This window comes from Spodoptera frugiperda, chromosome 5 (assembly GCF_023101765.2).
Source record: "Spodoptera frugiperda isolate SF20-4 chromosome 5, AGI-APGP_CSIRO_Sfru_2.0, whole genome shotgun sequence".
In the NCBI taxonomy this organism is placed as follows: Eukaryota; Metazoa; Arthropoda; class Insecta; order Lepidoptera; family Noctuidae; genus Spodoptera; species Spodoptera frugiperda.
The window spans coordinates 10,110,840-10,129,477 of NC_064216.1; positions in this window are offsets into that span (position 1 = coordinate 10,110,840).

The following is an 18,638-nucleotide window of genomic DNA, read 5'->3' on the forward strand; positions in this document are numbered from 1 at the left end:
CAACACAAGCAATGTGTTCCCTCCGTCGTCCCAGTTCACAGCTCCACGCACATGGCCTACAAGTACCCAGCTATGTTCCTCACAGCCTACAGGTCAAGTTGTGCCCCCCCCCTCCCACTATCGCCCGATATCAGAACAAAGCGGCTCCCGGAGATTGCACTCAAAAACATTTTTCCGTTTCCGCCGGTTGCCAGCGCCGGAATAGAACCAACTAACGAGCGGCTTTGTTGCACCGCGCCAGTTGATCACTGGGCCATTGTGTCGTCACAATAAAAACGGGTCCGTACACTATTACGTGTAATGACACGCTTTCAGGAGCTGATGTCGTTCACTCAGTGGCGGGAGTGGCCAGCCGTTGTATATAGCAGTTTGTATTATAATGATCTACCGACTTCCAAGGTAAGCAGTCACTAACTCATTATTATGTAACGAAGTTATTTATTTCGCTTCTATAATACAATATATTTGTAATCTTGGAATGTACCTCGCAGAAGAGCATGTTATTCTGTAGCAAATACTTCGCTATGTTTATTGTATCCGTTACAATGTACGTACAATGAGTAAGACTAAGACTTGTAAAGATTACTCGCAGTAATAAGATATTATTATGAAGCATTTCAAATACAATATGAAGGAACATTGGCGTCTCGTGCCCAGCTCGGTGTCCAGACAATAGTTGTAATAAATGCGGATAATACCCCGATACAACTTGTTGCTCCATACATCTTGTATGGCGCGAGCACATTATCACAAAAACGTGCGGCGAGCGGCCACTGGAGCAACATGTAGTCCGCAGCCGATACACCGCCACTGTGCTAAATCTGGTCATGGCTTACTACTGAATATACTTAGCTTTTAGCTTTATCTTTTTCAAGTTATTTTACATTTTTCGGATTTAAAGATGCTAATAGTCCCTCTAGAGCTTCCATTATATCCATACAACAGCTCTATATTTACATTATCCGATACGCCAACAACTTTTGCTAGGATTTACTAAGTGGGGTCAGTTCGCCAACTCCCGGTCAGTGCGGCTCGTTCGGTCACACGACGTACATACGGGTAAGTTAGTCCCCGTAGTGCGCGGACAACTTGCTCTCTATGCTTTGGTCACAGAAATTGATGGAGATTTCATTCAGTACATCATACAATTCGATAGCTTAAACCACGGGCTTATCGTTTTCGCCTGTCAGAGCAATTCATTGGATTCTGTTTGGACAAAATGTGTAATCTATTAGGACGCGGCGGGGGCGGCTTAGAACAAATCTATTTACTGCGGCCAACAGACGGCCCCTGACCGCTTGTTTGCGCCACAAAAGACTCAAAGGCGAGCCATCGGGCCTAGTTAACAGAACCAGTAAGCCGATTTGTAGACGAATTTTATAAGATTTGTCACGACTGCCTGCGCATAGTGAATAGCGCGCGTGTGATCACGTCCAATGAATATTGACGACTTAAAAGGTTACAATCAAGGGGCCGCCGCCCGCCGCAGTCTGCTTGCTCGGCGGTGTGTCGGAGCCATGGTGCCGTGGTGCACGGTGGATTTTGATATTTTTTCGAATTTCTATAGAATCCCCTCGTATTATTCAGTCACCCCATTACCTTGGGAAATGATGGTGCATTCCGTTGCTTATCAGGAAATTGATGTAATGTTTACTACGTAATGCACAGAGGGTGGCTGATGCTTGTTATACGAAACCTTTGATATTTTTGTCAATTTCCAGCACCTTATTGACTGACGGAGTAAATAAAATATAGATCGCGCGGACGTGCGGCACGCGGGAGATGTTGACAATATAATTTGTTCTACATCCGCGTCCAACTTTATGGAGTGGAGTATGATTAAAATCACGTTAGCCGAACTCCCAGTGTGGCCAAACATAGCGAGCGTGTCACGTGTCGCGGGTAAATAATGAATATATAATAATGGGGGGGGAGGCAACTGATCCTGTGGTACAAGTACTTTGTATAACTAGTGAGCGACATATTAAGGCTTGCTACCTGTCGCAGGAGTCAGGGCGCGGTGTGGGCGACGACGCGGATTTTGGACGAGTCATTTATTAATATGTCGACGACTTCACTTCTAAACTGTAATTGTTACGTCTACACTACAATAGCAGCTACGAGTGTATCTACGATTACTCTTACACTCGTCTAATTAAAACTCTCCGAAACTATTTCAGTTTAGGTAACAAGACCGTGGCTTAGCAGCTAAGCTGTTGCCAAAGAAACATAAAGTAGAGTGCCAATTAAAAGTTTTTACTTACTACATCTGTTTGTGTATAACGCCGGCGCTTGTCGAGTCTTTTCTAAACAAATTCAATGTTTTTGATGTTTTTCAATAAGATCCACTGTCGAGTTAATCCGACTTAAATGAGAACTGAGATGATGATTCGATAAAACTTTTCGTGAATAGTAATAAGATCTACTGGAGAGATATAACAAGTTTCTGCTTACTGTGATTATTTCAATCAATATTTGAGTGAAGAGTTCTAATACTTGAATGTTAACTATTCACGTATAAATCTGGTGATACTACTACTATGGTTGCCTAATATGAATATTAAAGGTAATCAAATATATACCCAAAGTAAAAAAAAGCTAAACTAAATAACTTAGTCCCAAATGGAATTATAATTATGTTTTGCTTGCTCACGTTTGCTACTGGTTAACGAAGCAGCTCGACTAGTTTCAAGCCACACTAGAGCTCGTACTACGATAAACGAACACAGACTTACTCCATACTTTTTTACCGATTGCAGAGCCCTAAGTGAATCTTATTGTTTATGTTTCAAATGAAATACAGCATGTTTGAGTATGAACAACGTTCCACGCAAACTGTATTTTTAAAATGAAGAACTAGAAAATAAAACGTAATTCAACCGTTACGTTTAGTTCTAGCTATATCGTGGATATTGATGCTTTTATCGTTTTCGTAGCGATGACGTCGGCAGTAGCTACCCGTGCACTGCAGCACAGATTCGATTTCCGTGCAATACGCGACGACAGGCGGTACAATGAGATTTCGTGTCACCTGACAACTAGCTGCAGCATCCGATGGAATGTCTTTTGTGAACCGTAAGAGAGCTGCTCGTGGGTGGACACACTTTTATAATTGTTTAGCTATTGGGAGACAACAGTTTTCTTCTTTATTGTTTCACGCACATAATGGGCCTATTATGGTAATATACAGATTATTGTTTACGCATTCGTTTTATGCGATTGCCAGCGATTAATTATTATTATTACATTTCATTACAATACTTGTGTGTCGATGCCTTCCCACCACGTCGATATACAATCCGACCTGACTACAAACAAGGAAAATGTCAAGAAAAGGTCTAACAGTGCTCGCCACACGCCACTCAGTATACTGAGCTATAGTACAGTTAATGGGTAGTTCTTCAGAGACAAAATTTTCGATGTCTATGAGGATATTTTTGAAACCAACTAACAAAAAGGCATGTAATATTTTTTTTAGTATAGTTTAGCTATATCAGTTACTAGGACAAATAATATTTTTTAAATAATTCCAGTCTAGGTACAAAATATATTTTTTAAAGCTTGTTCTTCTGATTTATATGGCGTGTCCGTTTGCCATTTTCCGGAACAAAGTAGTCGATTTCGCATTTTCCCTTCGATACTTCAATATAAATTATAATTACACCGAAAGGAGATGAGTTGTCCTCTTCAAAAAAAATATGCATTCGTTACAACTATGTTAGTATGATTATAAATAAATAAATAAGAAGTGTCCGGCGTATAATACTGATTAATATGGCGTAAGCTGCGAATGACCATACTTGGTCGGGTATTAATAATGAGAGTCTGGCTTCCTGTGCGGAGGGAAGCCAGGCGTGCAACGGACAAGCTAGGAGGCAGACGTGCGGCTGGTTGGCTTAGATCCAGGTGTTACTAAGGTAAATATCTGATTCATCTGTGTTTGGTTTACATGGCATCCTGATTACAATGCCTATTTTATAAAATTTACTTTACAGTTTTAAAACTTTAATCCATGTTTCGTGTGAAGCTTTTTGATTATACATTCGTGTAGAAAAATGACAAGAATGAAGTCTATATATACGATGAGTTATGCATGATTGTAAGCAAAATCCTGATTCATCTGTGCCTGATTCGTATGGTCAAAACCGCATATGAATCATAAAAGTTGCGTTGTCCATTTTTTTACTAGTCTTATTTTTAAATTAACTTAGCTATAAAGGTTATAGCTATAATTTAAAAACTTTTTTTTGAGGAATGTAATTAATATGAGTCTGAAATTGCTAATCCGCCCTGAGCAAGCGTGATGATGAATGCTCGTGATTTCTCTGTGCGAAAGTACTTGAAAATGGTATTCTAAAAATAAATTAAAAGAATGTGAAATTAAAATAAATATAGAGCTCATTTACAAACAATTTTCAATTGTTCAACAGATCCATCTGTAACAATTTCTGATTCATCTGGGCGGAAAATATTCGAACGTCGATATCTCGAAAACTATTTTTTAAAAACGAGTCTCTCGTTCGAATATACGTTATTTGGTATATCTATTTTCATATGAACACGTGTTACAGATCTTAAAGTGGAATTAAATTTTGGCCATATGAATCAGTCGAAGAATCAAATTTCGAAGAACTACCCTAATACATTCCCCGCACGTCCCGAGAGTTGCAACGTTGGGCCGTGGCACGCTGAGGCTGGGCCCACCGACAGCCTGCTTATGATACCCGGACAATCGATACAATGGAGCTGTATAACAACACATCACTAGTGGCCGGGAATTATATCGCTGGGAATCGATCGAACAAGTTGGGAAAATCAAGTTTCGCTACTCTAATGAAAGGTTTCAATTCCAATTTATTTGAGTTTAATCTGTAGTAAAATAATATTGACTTTAGCATATTCCTTCCTGTAGACTATATGTGCATGTTGGGTCATTTCTCCGTGAGTCTTACGGCAGCCTAGTGGATAGACCTCCGCGCCATGTAAGATTAAATGTATAATGTATGTAGGGGCCGTTTACTGAGTGCGTCGCATTGGCATGCGTTCCTCGTAAAACAAAGAGTATTAACTGAGTGAGTGGGTTTATACTGCCCTCAGATAACATCTCCGCCGCCGACGGCAGCTCGGTGATATCGTAACGTATTCACCCAATAAATACAGTTGGTGGCGTCTCTGTAAATATAAACATTGGCAATTGTAATTGTAGGAATAGTACACGTATACCATCAGTTGTAACAATTTGCACTTGCACAGTACCAACGACCTGTGAATACCATAAAGTGGAGTACTCCGTTGCATCGCGCGGCGTGCATGCATCATGCAGGAGGCTGTTACAAAGGGCCAATAAAAACGCTAACATTTTAATATGGCTCTCTTTGACGTTCAAAGCTTTTAAAGCCCGTAAGTCTCAAAAACGAAACAAAAGCAGCTGCAAAGCTCACAATCTACGGCGGAGTGTTTAATTTGGGCTCTGTTTAGCATTTTTCCGTGACAATCAGCGGCGCAGCGCCTCGACTGAGACTCAATTTGTTCGTGAGCAGAACGCCAAACAGTCGCGAGGCGCGCCGCCCGCCCTGCAATATCCGGCCGCACAGGGATGTGACGCGCTCGCATCATCTCGTACTCACCACACTGTGTTACATTTAGGCTCTGTAACTTGCCTCTGTCATTCATTATGAATAATTTAATGTATTCATTGTTTAGTGGTAAATACAATAGGGCAATACCAATTAGAAACGTGTATAAGCACGACAGTATGCAACAGATGCACCCCTAGCGCGAGCTCGGCAAGGCGTCGCGTCCGTTCCCGCGGCAGTTAATTGCCGCCTCCACAATTACATCCGCCGCCAGTGCTGCCACCAAGCGACTTACTGACGGAACTAATCAACTTGTTAACAGTTCCGTAAATTACTGGATCCGTTAGCATTCAGAGATTTTATGAATAACTTGTCCGATGTGTACACACACACGCAGGCAGCTACAGACCCGCTCGTACATGTCGGATACTCTGTAAACATTCGCTCGGAGGCATTTTAAATCCCCGCCATTACTTTGATCACCAGACATTACGGCCGCGACGCGCCACTGATGTTTCTAAACGTCACTTTCACTGAGATATCTATCTGGCTTCAGAATTACCTATAATTTATTAAATCCGACTTGTATAACAAAAAAGAAACTTTTGTATAAATACCACGGGAACATCACAACAATATATATTTACATGTAGCTGTCTATGTTAACATTTAGTTGTGTTTCCATGACAGCGCGAGTGGCGCGTCATGTGTCGCGCGTCGCGTCGCCGGCCGCGCGTGCAGTGCGAGCACTCGTGCGGTCTGCTCGGTCTGCTAGACGCGCGGCTGTTACTGCCGTAACTATGATGATATAGTAATTGCAAGTATAGAACTACTTACGGAATAAAAATGGAAAATAAAAAGAAATATGATCATTCAGCGAATGTGTTGTTCATAAGTGTATGTATGTCATACAATCACTTACTCTTGTTGTAACTTATACAAAATTTTGATGAATTTGTCCCAACACAAGTAAAACAAAACAAGTAATCTATTGTGGTGGCCAATTAACTTTTCAATCTGTATGAAATAACAGGCGAGCAATACCGCGGACACACAAACTGAATGTTTCAATATCGTGCAATAGAGAGCATTGTATCAACCAGCCACTTTATTTTATTTTGTGATCCGCAACAGAATAAAACGCCCGCGACTAATATGTTTGTATCGACACACAGACGCGTGTAGCTGTCGCATGTCGCATGTCGCACGTCCACCAAATGACTAAATACATTGTTCGATTGTTTATTTACAGCGCGCCGTGCCGCGTGTTGTCGCATGTCGCATGTTCGCACGACAACAGCCGCGTGTCGGCCGCGCGGTCGAGCGTTAAATTCACTTTACGTTCTGAAATATTAAATAGTTTTCCTAAACGAGCTTTTGTTGTCCCCGCGTGGTTAGTCGGTGATGTTCTATGTCGTGTGTCGTATGTTGCATCGATAGCGGACAACCCGGTGTTGGGAAATTATTATTTAGCTATTGGTTCGTTTCAACAACATCATAGTAGAAACCAATATAAACATTATGTTACAGTTCTCAAGGTTCCAATATACTATGCTCAATACATATTATTTCATACTTACGAAGATTATCCGCCGCACTCAGTGGAATATAAATAAAACAAAGATTTGCCGGCGATCGTGTTTGAGTTCTGTGAACATCTTAAGCTGACTTATTCGATGAAGTAGGAGAACAAATAGTGTAGTAATAAGACAAAACAAAGCCGGCCTCACAAACATCCTAAACAAACGGCAGCCCGAGCGAACCCGCCGCACCGCGCCCGCGCCCGCGCCCGCACCCGCACCCGCGCCCGCGCCCGCGCCCGCGCTCGCGCCCGCCTGCATCGCACCGCCTGTCAGCTGTGTAGTCACAATGTCACTTTTAAAAATTCTACGATGCAGCAAAATTCACTAGAATTATCCGAAATGTAAGACATATCGAAAAGGATTTAATATCAAAGTATTTTTACATACAATAGCAAATAGGTGTAGATTATACAGAAGCAATTGAAGACACACGTGCTTATACTACACGAGTACAACATAATATGTAATGTTGTGGTTTGAGTAAAGATAGCGCGCTGCCGACTCCCTCCAGGGAATACAGCGCGATGGCAAACTAAAAGCTTAATAACGCAAGTTGTGCACATTGAGTGCGGGCCGAGTTTAAAGTAGGCCTTATTAATTTTTCAACCGTTGGCTTTGGGCGCCGAGATCTTTGCGAAGTTTACACAGCGGGCTCACTGTATCTTTTTAATACTTGGCGGCGGCGCGTGGCCCGGACCTCGGAGTACTTCGCACCACTCGAGAGATCACAGTCTGTAGAATACTTTGAACAATCGTTAAATGAATTGGATGAACTTCATAAATATTATGTTTTTACAACTTTGCTGGAAGGCATATTGTTCATTGAAGTGGTACAAAATGCCTTCAAAAACACAATATCAGTAGGTAGTCGTATAATTCAGAAGCACGACCAATAACCATTTTATTGCCTTTGTAGTTTTAATCAAGTGAATAATTAGTTAGCAACTGCTCGCGGTCTGGTTCCGCAGTATTTAGTGTTTCAATTCATGGAATTCTCACAGATTCTGATCCGTCACTCCGAGTAGACGCGTGTCCTCCCACACAGTTCTCATTAAGGTTAGTAAAACGCGCTCACGTTTCACGTCAAACTCGTTTAATATTACGGTGAAGGAACGGAATATTTTAAGAATATGAAAATGTATTTGTTGATATTGATACCGAGGGATAAGCTCTATATACCGCAATAGGTAAACGTGGATCAGCAAAATCAATCAATCGGGCAGATGTCGATCGCTCGGAAAACGCAAAAATCCATTAAATGTTGTTGTTTGAGCAGCGCCCGGCTCCGCGGCGGATGATACGGACGATCTGCTACCCACGTCAAACTCGTGACACAATCCAAACAAATACCACAAACAGTTTACACGCGCAAACATCTCCGCGATCTATGGCGCTCTGACGGCCCTTCAGCGATGAGATTTTTTGTCAACATCAGGACCTTCAGCATACATCAACGTCTTCGACACGCATCGACTTTATCTCAAGCCGACAAGGTTCCTAATTGCATAACTCGCGCTTTCAGGTTTGGAAGTATTAAGGTAGCAGTTGTTGAGATGTTTGCATTGGATTTGACGGCGATACTGAGACAATTTTTGTTGTCAAATATTGCGGCGATGTCAGCGCGGCGTGTTTATGTTCAGAGAGAGCTCTACTTTGTGGTGCTCAGGTGCAGTCAATTTGTGATGCAAACATCTCCGGCTGGCTCAAATAGAGCCACATGTCGGTGGGAAAATATTGCATTAGCTGCTTCAAACGATGTCAAATAAAACTAGCCACCGAATGTTTTACTCGTCCTTTTTGTGTTTCTACCATTTTGTTTACTTTATGTTTAAGCTTTAAATATTTATAACATAAGTAGTTAGGGACTATTATAAACTGATCAACTATTTTACCAGCTTATGTAAAGACGTTAGAGTGAGCATTGACATGTAACTTGCCCCGTCGCGAATCTTTGAGAGAACTATTTAAAACTATAAACATTCTTACAGTGCCTTCTCAATTCATTTACGAAAATATTATGTACGTGAGAAAAAATCAACAATTGTTTGAAAAAAGAAGCGACAGACACAATTTTAATACGAGAGGTAAAAATAAGTTAGCTATACCGCAATTCCGATTGTCCAAAGTGCAGAAATCCTTCATGGGATTTTGTGTTAAGTGTTACAATAAACTACCAACCACCATACTGAATCTGAACGAGAAAAAATTTAAATCTTGCATAAAGCGTGAACTGTGTAAACAGGCATATTATAAACTGTCAGATTATATTGAAGATAAAAATGTGTGGCAACATGTTGGTCCGGCTCCACTGGACACTCGCTCACACTAGATAATGCTCTAATACGATCACTAGTTACACGTTAAATTAAAGTACTAATTTATTCCAATGTAGTCTAGGGATCCTGTGGCATCAAGCAGTTATTTATTTATTTTTTATTTGAAAAATTAAATTAAAGATTATTTTTTATTTGTATAGAAGCATTATTTCAAAATTGTAAGTGTACACCGAGCAACATTAATCGGTATACAGCCAACATAACTATAGCTATGCAATACCTTTACATGTGTGGGTAATTTTATAGTCATGTGCATAAAAACAAACGTAATAGCCAAACGCCTATTACGCACACAGTTTCATCACGCATACACTTATACTAAATATCATTTTCGTGAGGGTATACGTATTAATTCATTAAAGAAATATAAATAAAAACAAGGGTAAACATAAAAACAATACGTAACAAACATTGACTAAATCAAATAATGAACGATCGAGTTACAAAATTATACCCATATAAATATAATATCTTCTCATCGTTTTTTATGTTATTGAATGAGATACGATATTTAGATTGTCCCTTCAATTGCACGTATGGCGCAATGGTTATCGCTTGCGGATATACTGATGAGATGCGGGTTCGATCCCAGCATCGCGTTCTTTTTGTAATATTTTTTAAACATTATTGAATGCAAATTTTCTAATGTTTCAATAACTAAGTAAAAATTTACCATGTTTGAAGCAACCACGGAACTCTCAGGTTATTTTATTTGGCCCGTTTATGAAGTAACTACCGACAATCCGCAATATTTTTCTCACACAACCCACATGATAAAAAGTTTGTATTCTTAGTTGTCAGTCTACGAGTATTTATTAATAATTATCCACAACTCATAGTCGTGTTTAACTTAATTTATATCTATCCATACAAAGTTAAAGTTAAACATATAAACATAACATAGTCGATGTTTTGCGGAAGAAGAACATAAGTATAAATTATTTGATATTGTAAGGCGATTAAGAATATTGGTGAGTATTCTTTACCTATACAAATTACTTTTTAATTTTATTCTTCGTTCTTTTTATGCTTATCTATTATTAGAGTTTTATGTTTATAAATAAATTAATTTAACTCAAGTTATTTATAAGTGTATTTATAACAACCTAAGTATCTAAATATACAAAGTTATTTTTATCATATAGACCAAATGATTATTATATAATTGACTCATTTATTTTGTATCCACAGAGGAGAAATAAGAAATGCAGTTATGGGTCGGCTGATATGGATATTCTGGAAACATGAGATATAGAATCACGCTAACGACGTGAAATAAGTAAATTCAGAGATGAATTCTTCGTTTAGCCACCACGGCATTATGCCCGAACGCAAGGTTGATTCGGATTACTTCCAATGCTTTCTTCTCCACACGCGTAACAACGCGCGCCTATACTGCAATCTGTGATATCACCTTCATTCTGCTGTTTTACGTTGCAGCAAGTCAGCGCTGAACATAACAATTACAAATCTATAATAGCTCATCGATAAAACAAAACCAATTACAATCTACTAGTTTGATCTTAATTTTGAAAATAATGTTGTAATTTTACTAAATATACATTTGATTATTTGGATAAAGGTAAAATTAAATGGTGTAAAAATGTGTGCGGCCTAATAGGTGTGATTATAGTGAACGAATTACTTTAACTAGTGGAATCATAAGTGTATTGCAGTTGAATTTATTTTACTTAGTAATTGTAAACCTTATTTATACAGACATAACATTCATAATTGTTTAGCAATGTGAACAAAAACTAATTTTAATAATAACTGCATACACACGTTATCGCAATTTGATTTTTTGTCCATTACTAGGAATATCGAAAGTCTAAAGGAGACGGTGAAGTGATGTTATTGTTAAGCTGTTGGAATTTGTCATAATTTCTTTCCATTTAACATGTTGATTCATTTCACCACTCGTATTAGCCTAATTAAATTTAAATTGCTATAGATTGTGAATGTTAAACGTGTCTACTGTCTGTATTAAATAATTGCACCACGATATTTTTTCATCCAATTTTTTCATGTTTTTTTATTTATTGGACATAATAACACATAAATAATAAATTATTTACAATAAAAAATAATGTTGTTTTATTCAGAATCTGTTTCATTCATACTTTGATTTTATTATACAGAAAACAAAAACAAAACATAACAAAACAAAGAAAAACAACATAGTAAATAAAGAAAATAAATACTCTTGGTTTGTTTGAAACCGGTTCATTAACCACTCGTCCACGAGTGGTTCCACTGGAAAATGTTGATTGATATCATCGATTGTAAATATTATTAACCTTACCCGTGTATTAAATTATAAAAATACGTATACCGACACAAAAATTATAGTATTTACCAATGTGTGCGTAATAGGCGTTTGGCTATTACGTTTGTTTTTATGCACATTATTATAAAATTACCCACACATGTAAAGGTATTGCATAGTTATAGTTATGTTGGGTGTATACTTATTACCGTTGCTTTGTGTACATATGTGGGCACTATGTTTGAAACAACCCGCTTTTTTAATTTATATTCTTTACAAATTGGTTTTATTGTCCCATAGTTTTGACGTCGTATTGTCGTTACATTGTTCCTACATATATATACAATAGGTAAATGATCAAATAATGTATCAGAGATATTGTAAAAAACATTTTTTGAAAAGAGTAACGATGGAGTTTCTTGCTCGTTCTTCTCCATTCGAAGCAACACTTTGGAACGAGCGCCTAGCTTCACTGACAGACAGACTGACGGACAATTCAATTTGACGTTTCAAAAGTGCCTAATTTAGGATTAATTGAAATAAATGCTTTGACTTTGACTTTGAACGAGGCGAGATAATGGGGCCGCAGGTGATGAAATGAATGTATGGCAGTTGGCTGATCATGTAGATGTATTGATGGCGGGTCGCGTGCTGTGTCCAATGTAATTAGTATGCAGGTATGTATGTGTGTGTTGTGTATGTGGGACACACATAGCGAGCGATGCCACGCCGGCACGCGGCCGGGAATGCGAGGCACGCTGCAGCACCGGGCTATGCAATATGTAGCGGCCAGGCACAGCCGCAGCACTAGCTTCATGTTCATCTTGCATTTTATTACATCTATGTAATTATCATACACCTTATCTAACATCACATCCAGCTATTGTCCAACGGCGCGTTACGTTCCGCGCGCGCCTCAAAGAGCCATCAGACCACCACAGATGGGGCCCAGTAGGGCTGATGCCTGATCCGGAGGTGCGGACTACCTAGCGGGTTTACCGGGGCTTTGGCTCTAAAAGCAGGAGAAGGAACGGGGTGGTTTTTAGTCAGTAAGAGTCTGACACTCCCTTTCGCCTTGCCCAGGGCGAGAGAAGTCATTCGATGATTTTGCCCCCACATAAAAAGCTATCATTCAAACAGTGTACATCTTCAGCCGGAAGTCGAACCCGGGAAATCCAACGGCAACACGTTTTTAATAATAATGAAATGTGTCGACGGTCGGTTTGTCCGCAACAGTAGAACCGAAGACGCCATGTTGGGAACAAATCTCAAAGGAATATTGCTAATTAAGTTTTAAGAAGCAACTTTTAAACTTGAAAATTAATTATCTGCGAATGAATTTTCTCTGTATTATGTACTTAATTGTTTTTGGATGTTGTTCGGAGTTTGTTTCGCTCTATTTTGTTAGAACGTCGGAACTTGCGAATTGTTTGATGTTGTGACTTTGCGCCGCGGGCCGCGGGCGCGCTCCCGACGTATCGTCTTCAGCTTATGAATTTGGAGCAACTTTTAAAATAGCGACGTGTGTTTACTCGAGTGTTGTGTGAGATGTACGCAGTGTGTACATGAGCGAGTGTCGACAGACGTCGCCGTGCGTCGCGCGGGACTTATTTATTGCTTGTCGCAGTCAACCAGTCGGTTCATATTACTCGACGGCGACATATTTATATCAGAGCCTCGTGTCACAATATTGTCTGTATCAATGTCAATGTTCCACTTCAGTGACTCGCAGCCACTTGAAGTAATTAGTAAGTGAGCTCGCTGCTACAGCGGCTGTAAGTGTCGCCGTTAAATATGAATGTAAACACACAGGCGACAGACAACAGAGTGCCGAACTCTCACAAAGTACTTACACACATTACGTGAACAGTCCAATTCCCCCAAAATGCACATTCAACAGTTCTCGCGTCATTTCTGCGAGGCTCACGGGGCTTCGTAACGAAGAGTCCTTGCCTTAAACTTTGCCAACTTTACGATAACCATCGGCTATTCTAAAATAAGTCTTATCACTGCTGCCGTAAGGTGTATGTTCGTAGCAGAGTGGGTTCTGTTTTCGTAACTTCACACTCGTCGCAGCGAAGAGGCTGAGCGGTAAGGAAATGTTGCTGTCAAGTATCGCTCCGACGGGAAATGGTGGAAAATATTTATAAGTACTTACTAAAGTATTTAATTTTACCAGAGAGCCTTTGAGATGCTTAAATATATTATGAATGCGGTTGAATAAAGATGAATGTAAAATTACCGAAGTGCTGGCGGATAAACTTTGCTAAAGTTGAAATCTTCAATTGTTTATCTAGTAGCGAGTCATCCAGCGGGCGCGGCGCGGGCGAACTACTTCAAGTTAGTAATTAGCTCATTAGTACAGGAGGTACCTGCGATCATTAACCACTTCAGTTAGTTAGCCCAGTTAGCGCTACGCAAACGACTTTTAAGTTTAGCGCAGTTTTAGCGTATTAGTTGCGCGCTAGTTACACGCGCTAGTTACACGCTGGGTGGGTACTTTACAATTCCTCTTTGTGCCGAGCTTGCTTTGCTTGGTCAACGACAAAGTAAAACTATGCTAGTTGGGACATGGGAAGCAACACTTGGAATAAGAATTCAGTATCGTTTATATTTGTGACTAAATTAAACATGTATCAGGAATCTCTTTAAGTGTGATAACCTATTTCGAAAATTAGTTTAACAATCAGGACCAGCTTTACAACATCTGATAAAATCCTGGAAAAGTTACATCCCAGCACGTGAGCTATGGTTCCAGTAATTATTCCGAAGCTGACTCCACTTATCTACATAAAAAATTCACGGCAAGTTCGCAACCCACATTAAGTTTTAATTCAATAACGCGCCGATAGAGGAGGCCTGCTTGTAATTTGTAAGATTAAGTCGGCCGGGGCTTGTCCCGGGAGCGTCCCGGGCCGTAAGCCGGGACTTATGGACCGCGGCCCGGCGTCAGAGGACCACTTACAAATTAATTCAACAAGGTACTGTAACGTCCTGTGATTTGCATACATTCTGCAACAACTGCTTAAGATTGAACTTCACGTAATCGGCTCGTAAACTTCCCGAGTCAATATTGACTGAGCTCTTGTCAATGACCGCACCTGTTTGTGGACGCGCGGAGGGGGGGGGGGCTTGTTGGACGTAGTCTCGACCGCGACCCACGAGGTCGGGTCTTAGATTATCATTGCCAGCTGCATACTTTCTCATAAATGTTGTGATGTAATTAACCAAAAAGAAACGAGTGAGGGCTGTACACTGTACAGGGCTGCCGCCGCCGTTACTTGCAGTATTCCCCGCGTGGCACTGTCACGTCGTGGTACTATACATTACACGCGGTCGTGCTCCTGACTCCTGACTCGCTCCCACTTATTTGTATCTATAAAGTTCGCTCGTAAAATAACTCTTGAAACGAGTTCATTAAACCGTGTCGAGTCTGCTTCGCAGTATATTTATTGCTGGCAGACTTTACAACATCCAAGTCACAGTGACGCTACAAAATGTTCTAAAAGGAGACTCCGAAACAATTAGGATGGCACCCAATTAGCAGCCGTTTACGTGCTGCTCGTAAACTAAGCGAAGTGTCGGTCGGGACGGCCGGGCATGACGTCACGTCACGTCAGCGGTCGCGTCACGCGTCACGCGTCACGCTGTCACCTCACGTCACCGCGAGTAATGATCCCACTTGATCTGGCCGGTACTTTGTATAATTAATAACGAAATTAATTACAGTAACAGTGCGGCCGGCGCGACATTTTGTTATTCTGCTAATAACCGCCGCGCGCGGACATGTGCGGGCTGCAGCTACTTCATTACCGATAGTGAACACGTTAGGCGGGCGGCGGGCGGCGGCGGGCGGCGCGGCAATATTTAGCCAGTCTCATTAAAATATTCAATCACTTTGCCATAATTACGGGACTAACGAGTTTTTAAACGGTTATATTTTGATTGCAACATATTAATTTTATTTTGTCACATTGTAGAAAAAAGTTGAGGTTGAGAATGCATTATATGATTTTACTGCATTAGCGATGTGTTTTACAGTTTTCTAAGTTCCGCGTACAAAGTACCCACTGCCACTGGCCAGTTAAACAATCACAAGTAAGCCCGCACTCCACCCCCCTCCTCACCCCCCCCCCTCAGCGTGTGTAGGTCACAATGAAACAAAACTCACTCACTACTCCTTTATGATATCCCTCACTGTGTACACTCGCTCTGTACAGGTTTAAATGCCTTTGTGCCATTTGTACGACCTCCGGAAATCCTCCGCGGAAAAGACTTTTTTCTGTCTCATTTAGAGATGAGGGATGGTGACAACTAGTTGTGCAAATGGCTAGAGGAAAAGTTATCTTAAATCTTTGTTCTCGTAGAACAATAATAGCAGCGTGTAGCGAGCAATCAAGGAATATGATGGATGTACACCTTTACAATTTGTTTGAAACAAAAGTGAAGCACTCGATCGCTTCAAATATAACTTTGCTCGGAGTTTCCTTCCTATATTGTATAATTCCGTAAATCTACTTAGGAAGCACCTTGTTATTGTTATGTTGCCGTGCTGTATCTACTTACGGAGTTCCCTCGCCGCCCGCCGCTACACACGACCGTATTCGTACTTCTTTCAAATATTCCACGTATTTTAAGAACAACATAACTTCGCGGGTTTGATGTATTTTGATTGAATTACTTTTGGAAAGTATTGATGGATCACCTCCCAGCACTTTATTATACAAATCTCGAAGATTACATTTGTAGAAGATGCTGAGAACAAATTATTTACCAACGTATTAAACTGAGGTTGTTGTGCAAATGTTCTTTAACTTTCCATTTTAAAACCACCGCTTTAAACCGATAGAAATCTTTAAAATAAACCATAAATCACTGACAAATCTATCTTCTAAATTTTACCAATTTGTTTGGTTTTATTTACGCAAATGATGTCATGTACAGATTGATAAGTGTCCTACTAAGGAAGACACGTGTAAACAAACCAGTGCGTGGTGGATGGTAAATAAATAATCCCAATCAGTTGTCCAGTGTGCCCGCGGCGTGACGTGTACTTGCGATAATATCACGTAATTAGGGGGGAGTGTCGGGCGCTACTTTGTGTTCCTACAATTATATGCGGCGGATGAAAAAACGCGCGGTTTTTAATTAAATTCCATCATGGCCGACGTGACCGAATTATAAACTGTGTAATTGTTTTTTTGTACCTTTGTTGTGTTTTAATATTAAACGTTGTATTATACGCCGGGTTAGGTGTCTCAGTTCCGAATACATGGCGTGCCACATGGACCTCTGTACATTATCTTGTTCATAAAAAACAAATGTAATAAATACTTACTAAAAGTGTAAATGCTTGTTTGTATCATCAACAGTAACCTGTGTGAGTGTATTGTATTGTAAACTTCACTCACGTTCAATTAAGAAATAAAATGGTAGCATTTTTGGTACAAAAGCAGTAATCAATGTTTCATGAATCAATTTCCTCATATTGTCAGTTTTTACGCTGCAATATTCATGGCAAGTTAACGTAACGAGCTATACAGCAACACACACAGACGATGAGAAACAAGTCAATAATAATTGACTGTCCATGTCTTCTGCAGTAATGCACTATAATATTGGCTACTGTACCTACGAGGAAGAGACCCATTTTTCATGCAAAATATGTCTCCAACTAAAATAAGCGGCGACGTCGTGTACACTGCTAAATACGCGTCCCGGTGTAACTTGAAATCAGTAGAGCTTTTCTCGAATAGTTGACGTAAGTATATTATACTTTTGGTTTAGTTCTTACACAGAAATGACTATTTAGTAAAATGTCCATCAAGCCATTATGGATGCCAGATCCTAGTTGCGATAGTGTGTTCTACCGTCCATCGCGGATCGCGTCGGTCCATAATGTTCTCACACGTAGCAGGCAGCAGCGGCGTGTTGCTGGCTTTGTGCAGCGCTCGTTAGCGGCGACCACTGGGCAGTAACAAATGTAAGGTCGACTTTGCACAATAAGGTAGACGAGAGTGAACACTTACGGATTTTCTAATATGCTATGAGTACAAATTCATTCATTACATCAATTACATCGAGATTAGAACTAATTACTGGATCTATTTAATATAGTAGACATCTCGCTACTGTATATAACACTGTTTTTATTATAGCTAAAGATAGAGATACCAACTTAATACTTAGTAGTATATATTAGCAGTTATTTAACATTATGCAAAACACTAAAGTTTATGTAGGTACCTATATGTGTATAAAGAACAAGGTATGTTCTAATTATTATACCCTCTAGTGTGCCTTCTGCGCGTCCCCTGCACTGCTAACCTACTTCCTACAGGTCCGCGTAATGGAACGTCCGCGCCGACTTTACTTCACGTATTTATTTCATTATTTGACAAAAAGAAGTTAAATGGATTTACTGCTCGCACTCGCGTCAGCGTACAATGAAACGGAATTCTAGAGGAATAGTTTTGTAAATAGGAGCTATAGATACATACGTGAGAGGTTTATTATTTTATAATTATTTTGATATTTATTACAATATAAGACCACGGATACTGGTGGTTACAAGGTAAAACAATCACACATCAATATTATGAACTTACTGTAACACTGGGTACCTGTATACTCATCGTCTGACCTGATACATGCGTGTTATGTGATATAAGTGTATGTAAGAATGATAAATCCCAAACAAAAAGCTACCAGCAATAAACATGAAGAGTTTGTGAAAGTTGGCACTCATCCCTACATGTTGTACTACATACTACGGAGATTATATAGGAATGTTTCAGCAATAAGTCATCGCGCCCCCCACACACATGATACACACCACCAGTGATAGCTCTCCACCACTGAAGTTCAGGAACTT